This window comes from Rhinolophus sinicus, linkage group LG02 (genome assembly GCF_036562045.2).
Source record: "Rhinolophus sinicus isolate RSC01 linkage group LG02, ASM3656204v1, whole genome shotgun sequence".
Lineage (NCBI taxonomy): Eukaryota > Metazoa > Chordata > Mammalia > Chiroptera > Rhinolophidae > Rhinolophus > Rhinolophus sinicus.
In genome coordinates this window covers 53,893,587-53,909,079 of record NC_133752.1, presented here as the reverse complement: position 1 = coordinate 53,909,079, position 15,493 = coordinate 53,893,587, and the positions used below count along the sequence as shown (strand labels likewise).

Here is a 15,493-nt window from a genome sequence, read left to right as displayed (position 1 = left end):
AAACCATTTCACAGATTAGAACTAAACCTAAAAAAGCCAAGCTGCACAGAATATACTTGGCACAGCCAAATGGAAGAACCCAGCTCTCTGACTGCTTACCAGCTGTACCATCTTAGGCAAGTCCCTTAACTTCTCTATACCTCAATTTCCTAATCTATATAATGGGTATAATAATAACATTATGCTCATAAATTTGTTATGAGGACCAAAAGCATGGAGATATATATATAAAATTATTTATATAATTATTTATATATAATATGCTGTTACATATATTCAGTGTGTGGCACACAGTGAAACTATATAGGTGTTTGCTATTTTACTGTATCTGGAAGGGTCTTATTCAATATAACTCACTTGGGGAATGAAAGCATGAAAGGAAAGTCTGTATTAGTACTTAGATGGAATTAAGAAAAAATTTCCCCTATGGTACAGAATTGCACAACTGAGTAAGTCTGAGAGTAGAAGGAGATTAAGGAGGAAAGACGAATGTGGTGGCAGAGAGGCTTGAGGGCACAAACTTTGTCTCCTAAGGTTAATCATCTTAGGCACTAATGTTTCCAAATGACACCACCACTCTTTGCCACAATACTGGCCAAACTTTAACTGAAACTCTCGGGGTCCCAGCTTCCTAAGGGTAAGCAGCATAGTGAACAAAACTCAGTCTGAGGTCTCTTTCTGGTCTGAACTCTATGACTTTAAGGAAATTACCTGAGGTTGCATAGCTAATTAGTGGCAGAAGGAGGGCTGAAACTCACATTTCCTGACTCTCACTTCATTCTTGCTCCTGTTACACAATTATTTGTTTCTACTGAGTCACTCCTTGCTCTTTTTAAATTTGAATTTTATTAAATAGGATAATTGCTTTATCGTAATAAAAAACCCCATACATGCAATTTCAGTCATTTATCTCATCAATATTTGAAACGCAACAGACTATAAGGGGATAATAATGAGCTGAGACAGATCTAGTTCAAATTCCATCTCTGTTTCTTAAGAGCCAGGTGAACTTGGCCCGAACGACTTACCTTTGCCGCTTCTCAGTTTCTTCATCTAGAAAACGGAGGGAATAATATCCACTTCTCGGATTTGAGTGAGGATTAAGATAACTCGTGTTAGCCCGTACTCACAATTATAAGCGATAAAACCCTTTTAGCTTAGTTGTGAAAGGGAATTTTATTTGTGCCATGTAACTCAAGAGTGGAAAGCAAGAAAGCGGTGAAGGGTGGCAGCAGGAAGCGAGGCCCTGTCAGAGTGGTCCCATGTGAAGCCGTCGGATCCTGCGCAGAACCGCAAGGAGAGACAGCTGAGAGCAAGAGGATCTAAAGTGGTAATTAAAAGAGAGGAAGATGCTGTGCAAACAACACGTGGCTGCTATTCCTCCGCTGCAGACGGGCCTAGTGAGCCCTGAGATCTGATTTGCATCACAGGCAGCTTGTTCTTAATGCCGGTCGTAGGCCTGATGTGCACTATCCAAACCAATCCCAGCTCACTAAATACACATTTCCAATATTCTGCCACACCACATCGTTATTTTCCTAGACTTTGACTCGACTAGTCTTAGGCTGTTCACTCTTTATCTCCAAGTATTGTTCCCATTTTCAACATTTCTTGTGTGTGTTCATTGGTACGGAGTTCCATTTTGGTGATACATCTATTTGATCTTGCCTCCAAAACTTCATGGGCCTAGAAAAACATAGTTTCTCAGAGTTTTCATGCATGGTTCAGCTATATTCGCATGTAAACCTTTGAATAAGTAGATAAATGCTCAAAACACATCCAATCATTTGATTATAGCACATGAAAATAATTATAAAAATTGCACTGTTTCTGATAATTTATTTACTTAAAGTTCAGAGTAGGGAACACATGTTCAATTTGCCTGTGCCAATATTCTAAGTGTAAATTTCTAAAGATTCAATAAACAATTAGACCTGCTCAGAAGCCAAACTTTAAGCAATATGTGTGAGCCTAGCTCCATCTCTGACTCACCTTACTCTTCCCTTTAAATCTTAGCACAATTATAAAAAATTCTCCCCTTGTCCTGTACTGGGAAGCTGTGTACACTCTAGCCTTCTTTAAATCTTTGTTTCTATTACAAGTGGCTTATAAAGAAATGTCTTCTGAACCAAAAAAAGTGCTCTTGGTGAAAATCCCATGTAATTTGTTCCACCTTATTTCAAAGCTCATTCAAATTAACAGAGCAATATCAAGTGTAAGGCTTTATCTTCCAGATATTGAATATTGTTATAATCAATATTTTTATTATCATCAGATAAAAATCTAAAATTTTAGGTATTGATCAAAGATGTAGACAGAACCACCTCAGGGATGGTGTAGATGCCTGATCACTGCACTGTACACCTGAAGCTGAAGCTGAACAATGACAGGAGATGCTGCCTGTGTGATTTTCAAACATTCATCTTCCACACTACAGCTAATGATGCCAGTAAGGTTGGCCTGGATCTCTGAGCAGAAGTTATTTAAAACAACAACAACAACAACAACAAAACATAAACCCATTTCAGGTGAGAACACCAGAACCTTTCTGCCAAAGTGAGAATATAAACTTCCCACAGGAGAAAAACAGTTTCAGTGTTGGTGCTTTTCATAGCACTAGCTCACCCAGCCAACCTCTGAATAACCACCTTCTGAGGACACAGTTATCACCATCCTAGGGAAGCACCTCTCTCAAGCCCTGTACATCGTCTGTCAAGATCATGGGGGCAATAGAGTCATTTTTCTTTCATTGACTCTTGATGACTAATCTTTCTAAAATAACCATGTCCAGGTCACTCCCATATTTAAAATCTTTTGGCAGCTCCTTCATATTTTTCAAGATAAAGTCTAAAGTTCTGAGCTCAGCAGATGGCCCTAAGTGGGACTCCTGACTGTCATCTCCTCTGTCATCTAACCTCCACTACAGGCATAACACAGTTCCTTGGAAGAGTTAGAATATTTTATGCAGGCCTGTTCCTTCTGATTGGGATTACCTTTCTTTTATATTCAAATTTTAAAATGTACATAGTTTAGAGAAGTGAAATAGTTCTTACAAGACTTATAATAAGTTTCCAGCTTCATCCTTCTTGCCCTTATATCCCACTCCCCAGAAACAACAAAAATTTACTATTTTTATTATGTCTTCTCTTATTTGGCTCCACATTTCTAATAATGTGCTTATATCGTTAGTTCTTGATTTTTAAAAAAAATTTATTATTGCTTATTATTTATTGATTTCTAACTATATATGATAAAGATTTAGCTTTCTTACACACGTATGTGCATACACACACAAACACACACATTTTCTGTGTCCTGACCGCCTAATTAGTTATGAATTTGTTTAGCTCAATATTTAATGGTTATATTATTCTGACTTTAAATTTTAGTCACAGAAGGTCCATGTAGGATACTTTGATTACAATATCTATCCTGTTTTGTTTTTCCAGAGTTAATAATTATCTTTTTAAAATTCATTTTCTTGGTTTTCTATGTACCTATCACTTATTAATCCCCAATTTTTCTAAAAAATGTTGTTCTCCATTCAATAATTTCAAACACATCAGATAATAAATTTCACCTTTCTCTTCAATACATCTCTCCTGAGCCCTCCATCAGCCTGTTCCAATCTACTAGACTGGTTGCTGTACACTAGTCATTCTAGGATTTTTTTTCACCTTTTCCCATGCTGGATCCACTGATTACTCCCTCCTTTTGTTGGGGCACACACTCCAGTAGCTTTCTAATAAGGAAGGAAATTTTTTTGAGACCGAGAACCGAAAATGGCTTAATTATAGCTTTTTGTTTGATTGATTGTATGAGTATCAAATTATAGGTTGGAATTGTATTCCTCATAAGTTTAATTCATTGCTCTGTTTTCTTCCAGCCCCGGGTGGGTATGAACAAATTTGATATGATTCTAATTACTGATATTTACACGTAACCATTTTTTTTTCTCTCTGAGAGGTTTAAAGATCTCCTATGTGACTCAGGGTTCAGATGATGATATGCCTTGATGTGTGTCTTTTTTGCACATCAGTTGTGTGGGGTTTTATGCAATGAATTATCCCTCTTCAAGAGTTCCTTCATTTTCAAACAAGATTCCACTTTCTCTGGTCTACTAAGTCAGTTACCACTTGGCCATTTGTTATATACCTGTCTTTTCTTCTCAATATCTTTGTTCTTGGGCTTGTGCCTTTTAAATAATTTCTTTAATGTCATTTTAGTGGAATTTGAAGATTTCTAATCTCTGCTGGATGGGTCCCATCACTACTGCAGGAGGGGCAGTGTTTGTCACCTGGGGCCCAGAACAGGCCTGGGTAGCTCCTCTCCCTTCCCTGAGCCAGGATCTTCTTGCTCTGTGACTTCCAGTGTGGCCTGAGGCCAGCGTCATGCAGAATCAATACTTTTTATTTCCAGGCTGGGAGACAGCCAACGATGCTTGAGCCAAATCAAATATTGACAGTTCTTCAGGCATTTCTACCACAACACTGGAATTGAACACATTGGCTAAATAAAGTTGAAATTACAAAAAAAAAAAAAAAAAGGGGAGAGGGGAGGTGAGGAAAAGAGGGACATCTTCACCCCTGAAATCTATGAGCTCAGTCCCCAAGGAACTGGGAAGCCCACCTCCCCAGAGGACCAAGGCAGATTTTTCTCTCCTTGTCAGTGGTTCCAAACTTTTTTATTATCTATGCCCCCTTTTGTTTTATATAGATACAGATGATATAGATATAGATATGTAGCTATAGGTATATAGATATAGATATACAGATATAGATAGACATAGATAGATGATAGATAGATAGACAAATACATAGATAATATATATAGATAGATGATAGAGATAGAGATATATAGATATAGGTATATACCGTGTTTCCCTGAAAATAAAACTGGGTCTTATATTAATTTTTGCTCCAAAAAACACATTAGGGCGTATTTTCAGGGGATGTCTCATTTTTTCGTGTACAACAATCTACATTTATTCAAATACAGTCATGTCATCTTCTTCTGGAACATTGTCATAACGTACTAAATGCATCTGTCTGGCTGATGATCTTAGCTGGGGCTTATTTTTGGGGTAGGTCTTATTTTTGGGGAAACATGGTATCCTCTTGCTTCCTGCATTTTTTGCTCACCTTTTTTTAAATGAAACCATCCATTTTCTTTTATTGTTTAACTACTCACAAGCAAAATCCAAAACAAACAACAACAAAAACAAAAACCCAGTGTGCTCATTACATTTTTCTTAAGTCAAACCAAGCTGTTAACTTACCAATATACAAAATATTTAATGAGAATTAATTACACAAAGCAACTCCAAAAATGTCATTAGTCCAAATCCATGTGTGATTCGTGTTCTTGAGCATTGGTGAAACTCAGTGATCGTCACTTTACTTACCTTCAGCTTCCCTGCAGCCATACTACGATGGAATTATCAGGAGCTGGCTAATGATCATGGCACATAATTATATGGTGGACTTTTTGGAATGGCTTATTCATCAGCCTCCCCAGGATGGCAGCTTTTCCTTGGAACTCTTCTTTCTCCCAAGACTAATGTGCCTCCTGTGCATAAAAAGTACCCAGCTGTCTCCCGTCAACATCAAAATAACAATTAAGATGGACAAAAAGCAAGTTACCCTGACCTATGCCCACATACGGCTTGGGCCATTTCACCCAACGGCTTCTCCAAAATCTGGGAGGAAATGTCTTGAGCCACGAAGCCAGTAACTTCAAAAGCAGGAATGACTAACTTGTCCTAGAAGAAAAAGTCCTATTGTTGATAAACTTATTTGTGCTCAATTTATCATGTTAAACTGAAGTCCTCTGTTTAGAATACTCCCCACCTACCTTTCAGGTTGGACCATATTAAATTACCAATAATCATTTCCAAACTACAAGAATGGTAACGTCGTACAGTTCAACCCAGATAACTTCTACTTGTCCTTCAGGACTTGGCTCAGTTATATCCACATCAGGACTCCTTCTCTGGCTTCCTTGATTTGGATGCTATCATTCTGCTCCCCTTGCATTACGGGTATATTACTATGTAGTACATATTTCCCCATGGTGGTATCTTGGGTTTACCTCTCTTGTCTTTCCCACCAGACTTAAGGTAAGGAACCCTGCCTTATTTAACTTTGAATACCCTACATGTAACTCAGAGACTGGTAAACAGTAGGAACTCAAAAAATGCTTAAGTAAATGAGAATATACGAGTAAAAGAGAAAGGCTAGATGGTAGTGAGTACGGGTGTGAAAATCCATAATCTTCTCATCTAAATAAGGCCCAGGTCTGAATGAGGCTCCTTCCATATATCTCCTTAAATACAGCTCCTTTTAGCACAGTTCCTCTCATTCTGTAAATCAGTGAAACAAAGAGATAGTTATCTGCTGCACATACACTCAAAATACAATGGTCCTGCAAGTGCATAGGGAAATTGCTATAGATACTTCTGCTCAAAAAAAGGGGGAAATAGGATACACAATGGAGTCACTGCTCATAGCGATTTTGAAATTCAGCAGGGGGAGCTTGGAATTTCCTCCATTCGTTTTCAAAGCCTGGGGTTAATTCTCCATGGCTCTCAGCTCCACTCTCTGGGCTATTATTCCACCCTCTGAGTTATTCTTCCTTTTTCATGAAAGGTTGCACAGTTTTTGGCTGAATAACTTTCTCAGCCTGCTTCTTGCCGGTAGAATTTTGGAGGTCCAACTCCTCTTTTTATTTTGTCCTGTCTCTGTCCTTTTCAGTACAAGCCAGCACTGTTTCTGTTGGTATAGTTTTCTCAAAACCTTTGTGGGGCTTCTGTGAAACTCACTGGTGTTCACACCATTAGACAAATGCTGTACCCATAAATCTCTTCTAAATCAGCTCTTCACACTGGGCTCCTGCTGAGAAGGCTGAGAGACAATATTCTAAGCTTCCCACAGACCCTATTGTTTGAGAAGATCTGTCAGATTTGTCCTTAATCTTTTTAAAGGGCGCTTTGTAGACTGAATGATAATCTGGTCCTTTGGTCTTTCTGAGGTCTGAACAAAATGTTATACAGTAACTTTTTGGGCTTTATCTTAATTTTAGAATTTTTTTTTTTTTTTTTTTTTTGGTCTGTAGAAAGGAGAAGGAGAATCGTCAAAACCCTCAAGTTCTGGCTCCTTTCTGTTTAATAAATCTTTCCCCAAGTTCTCACTTTCCTCCTTGCCTTTTATTATAAGCAGCAAGAAAATACTCGGCAGTACCTTCAACACTCTTCTTGGAAATCTCCTTAGCTAGATTATCAAGTTCTTTTGGCACTTTGTTTTCCATGTAAGCACAGATGACAGTATTGCTAAAATTTTTGCCAATACAGAACAAGGATTCCCCTTCCTCCAGTTTCCAGTAAAAATGTTTCTCACTTCCTTTTAAGCCCTCACAGGCAGCATCCTCAAGGTCCAGATTTCTACTCCCAGTTTGTTGCAGGCGACCTAGGCTTCCTGTATCATGCTCCTCAATCTCTTTGCAGCCTCCTCCCACTGCCTGGTCCCAAAGCAGCTCAAAATTTTTAAGTATTTGTGATGAAGGCACCACACTTCTACCACCAAATATGTGTTAGCTATTTAGAACGGCATGACAAATTATCCCAAACTTTGGGGATTGACATAGCAAACACCGTGTCACAGTTTCTGTGGGTCCGGAATCCAAGGGCAGCTTCGTGGGTCCTCTGGCTCAGTGTCTCTCACCTGGTTCCAGTTAAGGTGTCAGAGGGGCTGCAATTGCCTCAAGACTTGAATAAGAAAGAGCTCTCTTTCCAGCTTGCTTACATGGTTGTTGGCAGGATTCAGTTCCTGGCGGCTGTTGGACTGAGGGCTTCAGTTCCTCACTGGCTGTTGGACAGAGGACACCCAGTTTCTTGCCATGTGGGCCTCTCCATAGGGCAGCTCACAGTATGACAATTTGATTTAATGAGAATAAACAAGTGAAAAGAGAGAGACAGACAGAGACAGAGAAAAGTCACCTACTCTTAGAAGTGACATCACATCACTTTCTTCATATTATATTAATTATAAGCAAGCCTCTAGGTCCAGCCCACACTAAAGGGAATGGGTTATATGTGCACTTACATGGTGGAAAGTTCATGAACTTAATTGTCCAACCTTCATACATGAGCATGAATAAAAAGAGGCAGGGAACACTGGGACTCATTTTAGAAACTGATGAACTAGAACTTCATAAAGATGCATGATTGAACAGTCATTATTTTAAAAGTTAAAATTTAATCAAAGCTTATGATGTATCACTTACTTTTCGAAGTGTTTGCATACACTTACTTGATTCTCTTAACGACCCTAGGAGGAAAGTTTTAGCACCACTATTTTACATATGAGTAATCTCAGAATTTAAGCTTAAGTAAGTTAAATTTAAGAGCTTAAATAATTTGCCAATGATTTCCAGCAAGTAAACAGTTAGGCCAGGATTCAAACCCAGGCAGTATGGCTTTAGAGTCTCTTCATCACCACAATCTGCACCTTCTTATAAAAACAGTTAGGACATTAAGGAGGAATAAATAGATTTGTAGTTAGATCCAGACACTGCAGAATGCTCATTAAGTAAAAAAAAAAATGAGAGCAATTTTCTTTCTTCTGAACTTTTCGTGGTGGTGTTGTAAGAGACAGTATGATAAATAGCTCTATATTAACTTTATATGGTCATAAACATTCTTTTCATGGGAAAAATTATGATTGGAGAGATTTGAGTGACTTGCTCTAAGACACTAGATTGTATGCTATTCTTTTTATATTACATAATAAATGTTTTCCCATTATCACTAATCATTCTTAAAAACTATGACAATTAATGTCTGTACTTCTTGAGCTTCAAGTCAATATTCATACTACATTGTTTTGTTGAGTATGGCACTTTAAAAACTATTTTTTATTTTTTTGAGATCAGAAGACCACAGAGCCATTCTGAGAGTGCTTGAAACGTCTACATTAAATCCTTGAAAATTACAGTGTGTTATGTGCAATTAGAAATCAGTGAATCTTTCCCACCATGTAATACCAATGATAACAGAAGGTCATTTCCCTTACTTTGGCATCACTTCTCTCCTTCCTTGTCCTGTTAGAAGAAGCCTGACAGAGTGTGAGAACCAAACACCACTATGTGGAGAGAGGCTATTTACTTAATACACACAGGAAATGACCCCAGTAAAAACTGAACATAAGGAAATAAGGCATCTGAGATCATTCGTAACCTCAATTTTCCCTAAAATCGGTTTTATAAAATATCACAGGGCTCATTACCCTAGAGTTAAGTACTCTATGGAACTTCATTACACTTACGCATATCTACTCCTTATTCCACTTTGCTTGTTTTGTTGGCTTCTTTTCTCCTTGTACCATAAATAACTATTTGAGAATCTCATCTGATGCTTAAAATTGTTGTCCAATGTGGTCATATATACCAAAAGCACAAGCAACGAAAGCAAAATATAAACAACTGGAACTACCTCAAACTAAACAATCTTCTGAACAACAAAAGAAACAATTAACAAAAAGAAACAACCATCAAAATGAAAAGGCAACTTATAGAATGGGAGAAAATATTTTCAAATCATGTATCTGATAAGATGTCAGTATCCAAAAATATTTAAAGAACTCATACAATAGCAAAAAATAATTCGATTATAAAATGGGTAGAGGAATTGAATTAGACATTTTTTCCAAAGCAGATATACGAATGGCCAACAGGTATATGAAAAGGTGTTCAACATCATTAATCATCAGGGAAATGCAAATCAAAACCACATTGAGATGTCACCCTACACTTGTTAAAATGGCTATCATCAAAAAGACAAGAGATAACGAGTATTAGTGAGGGTATGAAGCAAAGGTAATCCTTGTGCTCTATTGGTGGGAATGTAAATTGGTACTGCCACTAGGGAGAACAGTATGGAGGTTTCTCAAAAATTTAAAACTAGAACTACCATACTATCCAGCAATCCCATTCCTGAGTATATAGCTGAAGGAAATGAAAACAGAATCTTGAAGTAATCTGTCTCCTCCTGTTTACTGCAGCATTATTCACAATTGCCAAGAAATGGAAACTACCCAAGTGTCAATCAACAGACGATGGGTTAAAGAAGATGTTTTATATGGATATGATATAATTGAATGGTATTTGGCCATGAAAAAGAAGAAAGAAGGAAATCCTATCATTTGTGACAATGTGAATGAAAATTGAAAGCATTATACTAAGTGAAATAAATCAAACAAAGATAAATAAACTTACACAATGCTAAATGTCCATTATACTTCAATAAAGTTGGAAAAATAAATGCAAATATGAAAGTCTGAAAAAATGGGGGTTTTATAAACAACCCATGGCAAAGACGGTAATGCTCACCAAACAGTTCATTAGCACCCTCCCTGCTGAGCCCCCTGGTCTGTTGGCTCCCTATGTGCTCAGTCCACTTGGAGTCAGAGAGGGCCAAGTGACTAATTCTGACCAGTGGGCTGTGAAGGAAGTGAAAGTGTGTTACTTCTAGATCACGGCAGTGAAAGCCCATGTGGACCCTCCACCCTCTTCCCTGACCTCTGTGATTGCAGAGGAAACTTCTTATTCAGAAAGGAAAAACACAGGATCAAAGCAGCTTAGATATCTGAGCCATTGCATGGAGGGCAGGTGCCCTGAAGAGCCATCTAGAGCCACAGATGACTTTGCATTAGCAAGAAATAAACCTTTGTCTTTCAAACCACTTATATTTTGTAGGTGTTTGTTATAATAGCATAACCTAGTTTATCCTGAGTAACATACAACAAACAGAGGAAAACAAAGGGCCAATAATAGGGGAATGATAGGGTTGGTATGCTACAATTATTTGATGATATAACAATTATATAACAATTGAAAGAATTGTTGTAAAGAATTGTTATAAAAACTATATAACAACATAAGAATTATAATATTCATGGATAAAAGCAGAAAACAAAAATATGATTGGAAAGGTACATGGGAATAAAACGCAGGGCTTTCCCAGCAAAATTGACACATTGGATAAAATTGTGATTCAGAAGTGTCCTTAAAATTTTTTCCAGAAAACTATCAACATATCAGAATTTGTGTATGTGTTGGGTGGGATAGAGATGGAGAATCAGGTGACAGCAGCTGAGCCTACACCTGTATTCAGCCTTATTCAGATACATGTTGACTATCTGCTAAAGAAGGCACTTTTAGGAAAGAACCCATTTTCAGGAAAAAGACAATAAAGACCTAAATTTGTTCAATAACAACACATCAGTCTTTGGCATGAAGGGGAATGCATATCTGAGCACTGAATTTGTTCTCTGACCCAGACCTCTTGGACTCACATCAACACTTGAGAGCTGATTGGCACAAAAGTCTCTACGATGTTAGAAGCATAAGGCCATGCCGCTTTGGATAAAAGATAGGAGTGTGACACAGACACAGGGGTCAGAGACTGGCCTGGATTCAGTGATGGGCAGCACCGATTCAGTACAACTTAGAGCAGGGCAGTACCAAACGATGGTCACTATCAAACACAGCAAGGACACCAGTAAGTCAACTTTCATGGGGGCAAGCAGCAGGGCTCCGCAAGATCCTAACTACCTGAGGCTTAGAGGTGCCGGCAAATTCAAGTAGCAGTGGGAGGCCGCCTCGGGGCAAGGGGCAGCACTCTTACTGTAGACATTTTGAACCTACAAAGTTAAGGTTCATGACTCCAAAGTAGTTGCCCTGTGAGAGATCTGATCACAGCTGCTGACTGAATTGCTACTATCATTGGCACACTCTTCGATTGCAACAAAAATTGTAAAAAAAAAAATAGGCAAAATAGTCAAACTATCACCTCACCTAGTTATAAAATTTCTGTAATAAAAATTAAATCAACACATATACGTATACATATATATGAGAATAAAGGAAAATGAGGAAAAGAAGTGTGTTGGATATTCTCTGTTCCTCCAGATTTCATGTTCAGCCTTCCCCACCCTGACCAATGCCCATGGTGGATGACGTCGACTGACTACATCAACTCAATTTGTTGTCTATAAACTTGGTCTGTGGTGTCCTTCACAGAAGAGTTAATACGGTCAGTTCCACCACCATTTTACCCTACAGCTTGTGCTTTTAGGCCCTTGTTTTAAAATATCTTTTTCATCTCCCAACTTACAGAAAAGTTACCCTATGCTTTCAACTATTAGCTCTATGGTTTTATTTCATATTTATGACTTCAATCCATCTGGAGTTCATCTTTATATGGTGTAAAACCAGTATCCAACTTTTTCTCTGTATAGTGAGCTATTATCCCCAAATTCATTTGGAAACATTCCATAATTTCCCCAGTGATTGTGAAGTTAACCTTTGTCAGATAACAAATATTCATATGCAGTGTTTGTGGACTTTATTATTTCTATTATAGTCTTTTCCCTATATTTTGTTGCATTGGACTCTTTGTCTTTCACTGTTGTCATGAATATCGCTTTTAGGTATTCCTATTATCTGTCATATTTTCCAAAGTTGATTTAGCAACTTTTATAGATCTTTATTTTCCCAAATTTTAGGATAACTTTATTAAGTTTCTCAAATAAATTTGCTAGAACTGCACTGGATTTATCGATTACCTTAAGATAATTCAAATCCTTATAATAATACCTTCTCCTATCCAGGAATATGGAACACCTCTCCGTGTATGTCAGTATTCTCATATGTCATTTAACATGATTTTAAATTGTTCTCTTAAAAGGTCTTATACATTTTTTTCAGACTAATTCCTTGATACTTCATGTTTTAAGAGCTGGCGTGAAGAAGGAAGCAGATAGGGGTAAGCAGAAAGATGGTAGAAGAAACATGTATATGACTAGAGCAGGACTGATATTTCAATGGCTGGATGAATGTAGACATTTAGAGAATGAAAAGAATATATAGAGAAAATCATTGGGAAAACTTCTATGTGGTATACTGTTTAAGACTTCCACAGTAAAAATCTGTGTTATTCCTGACGGCACCTGGATTCTTATTTTATTTCCTATGACTCTGCTGCATCTCGGCCACTGTGGCCTTCGCTTTTATTCAGAATGTTGGTAAATAAACCCTTCGTTCTGGTGGAAATTAATTTCACTTTGTTTGCTTTTCCAGTTTATCAAATCCTGAGTATCTCATGTGTATCCTTTAACATGGCATTTACCAAAGTGGGTTCAGTGATTATAAGTTCTCTAATGAAATAAGTTTGGGATTTGTAGGATTATACAGTTTTAACAGGAGTTCTTTGCTGCAGGATTTCTCAGAGCCTTTAATATTCAAGTGTGACTATAATTCCCAAAGAAGGAGACATAGTATGTCACATTTCTCAAATGTGACCACAAAAGTCTTTTTCTCAAGGCATCTCAGGACACTACCATTCCATGGAGCAAAGTCAGAAATATTCTGATGGATTGCCTGCCTTTGAATGAGAATGTGCACTTAGCAGACATGGTCAAGGGCAAATTTGTTGCAGTTGTTACAAAATAGCATCTTGTAAAACGCATTCTTCATCATATTATAATCTAACAATTGCTGTAACCATGAAAGTGTTATCTGTCATTTCTGTCAATATGCATGTCATATTCAATTAGGTAATTTATTTCAAAGCCTCTCATATTGTTCTCTCTTTGTGGCACCTTATGTGGTTAGTCTCATTTTCCTGAGTGTAAACTCCATAAAAGTAAGAATCATGCCGATACCTTCACTGAATCATGTGTAGCGCTTGGCACTGTATGAGATGAAAGATCAACATTCAATAAGCACACTTTGACTGGAAAAGAATAAAACTTAAAAATGCAGCAGAAGCAAACTTTTATAAACTTCCTATGTACTTCATAACATGTCATCTAAGTATTTTTGTGCTTTAATTATCAGTCCCCACTCCCTTTTTCCTTGTGTCTCTTTTCAGCAACCTGGAAGGAAAATGAGGGAAATAAATATAAAAAAGCAGCCCTGAAAAGTTTGGTTTTTTTTTTTTTTCCTATTTGTTCCAATATTAAGGATAAATCTTTGACTAACAACTTAAAACTATTTCAACTAGTCTTTTCCTCGATTCCCACGCAGTGTATTCATTAATTGGCCAACTTGTTTGCTCCTACTTTTCATAGCTGTTTTTCCCTTAAGTATAAAATACAGTCTTTTTCAGAACATTTTCTTTGCTTTACAAGTCAGGAAAAATTTCCCTACCACTTCATTCTGAAAGTACTTGGCAGGTAAACCTCTGTTATTATATCCTTGTGTATGAAGTTCCTTAGCTTAGTCTAATGGTGTTTTGCCAAGTAAACAATTTACAGTCTATTATTTCCACTGGAAAGTCCCTTTTTCAAATTGAAGAATTTCACAATAAAAAAGGCACTGGTCAGAGAAACCTCAAGTTCTTATTAACATTGGTATTTGGGGTTTCCAACTTGATGGGGTCATAATTCATATGACCAGGTTGGGGACACCAATGCGTCAAATTTAAAATGGAAAATTTAGGAACAGATAGTTCTGTGAGCAGCTCCATTGTTTCCACTTCCCTTGTCTGCCTGGTCCCTTCTCCATCTCCTTCATCCATAAAATCACTGGCCCCTCTGCAGGGACCTGTTCAGATCCTGCCCTTCCTGTCCCCTTAGCTTTATCTCTGCCCCTGAACTTGTCCCTTATCCTTGCTTCTTCCCATTAATGACACTTGCTAGCTTCTTTCATCATGTCTTTCCAAACTCCAATAACTGTCCATATACTTCCTCTTTCTTCTCAAGTCTCTCTATTAGTGGCCTTCCTTTCTCCCACCCCAAACCAAAATGAAGCCAAGAGATGTGCTTGGCATACTCCTCACTGAAGCTTCCAGACTATAGCTCCAAAACACTTAATCAACAACCCCACTTACTCTGTTTATACAGGGGTCACCCCACATTCCAGTGGTCTTCATCTGTGAGCTTCCAGGGACACCTGTCAGCTTCCTTGACGTCACGCTCACTGTTTTCATTCCTACCGCATTGCTTCCCATCCTATAGATGCAGTGCAGTATCAAAGCTGACTGTCCAGCCAAAATCCTAGCTTCCCAGCTTCTCACACTCATCCTCTTCTCTGACTTTCTAACTCATTCGGCCTGGGTGCCTCCCTGCCACGCACATGCACAGTCATGCCTTTATATTGCGTGCTAATCTTATAAATGGCCTATCAAACAAGCTGGACTCAGGCATGTCAGGTGGGTGACATTATAAAAGACCTTAACATTTATTTCCCCACACTGCCTTTGACTCCAGTGAGCTCAATCAGTCTTTCCCATCTCTGAATGAAATTTTAGGCACATCCCATTATTTTTGTGGTTATTCTCAGATGTTAACAAATAGCTTCACTTTGATTTAATAAAAATGTTCAATTAACTCTAAATCAAAACTTCTCTCTTTCAGTCCATTTAAGCACTTCCCCTCCCCTACACCTTGAGCTACTTGCCTCTGTCTCCTCCCTCTGTAATTGGTTAATTAGCCAC

At 37.8% G+C, this 15,493-nt stretch overlaps 1 long non-coding RNA gene across 1 annotated transcript; it reads right to left on the bottom strand.

The window, feature by feature from the left end:
• Positions 1–289: 289 nt before the first annotated feature.
• LOC109440090 (uncharacterized) lies at positions 290–15,473 on the bottom strand. Its single transcript, XR_012493679.1, has 3 exons — positions 7,800–15,473; positions 5,405–5,761; positions 290–4,490 (listed from the first exon to the last, which is right to left on the bottom strand). It is a non-coding gene; the product is annotated as an uncharacterized LOC109440090 (long non-coding RNA).
• Between the last annotated feature and the right edge of the window lie 20 nt (positions 15,474–15,493).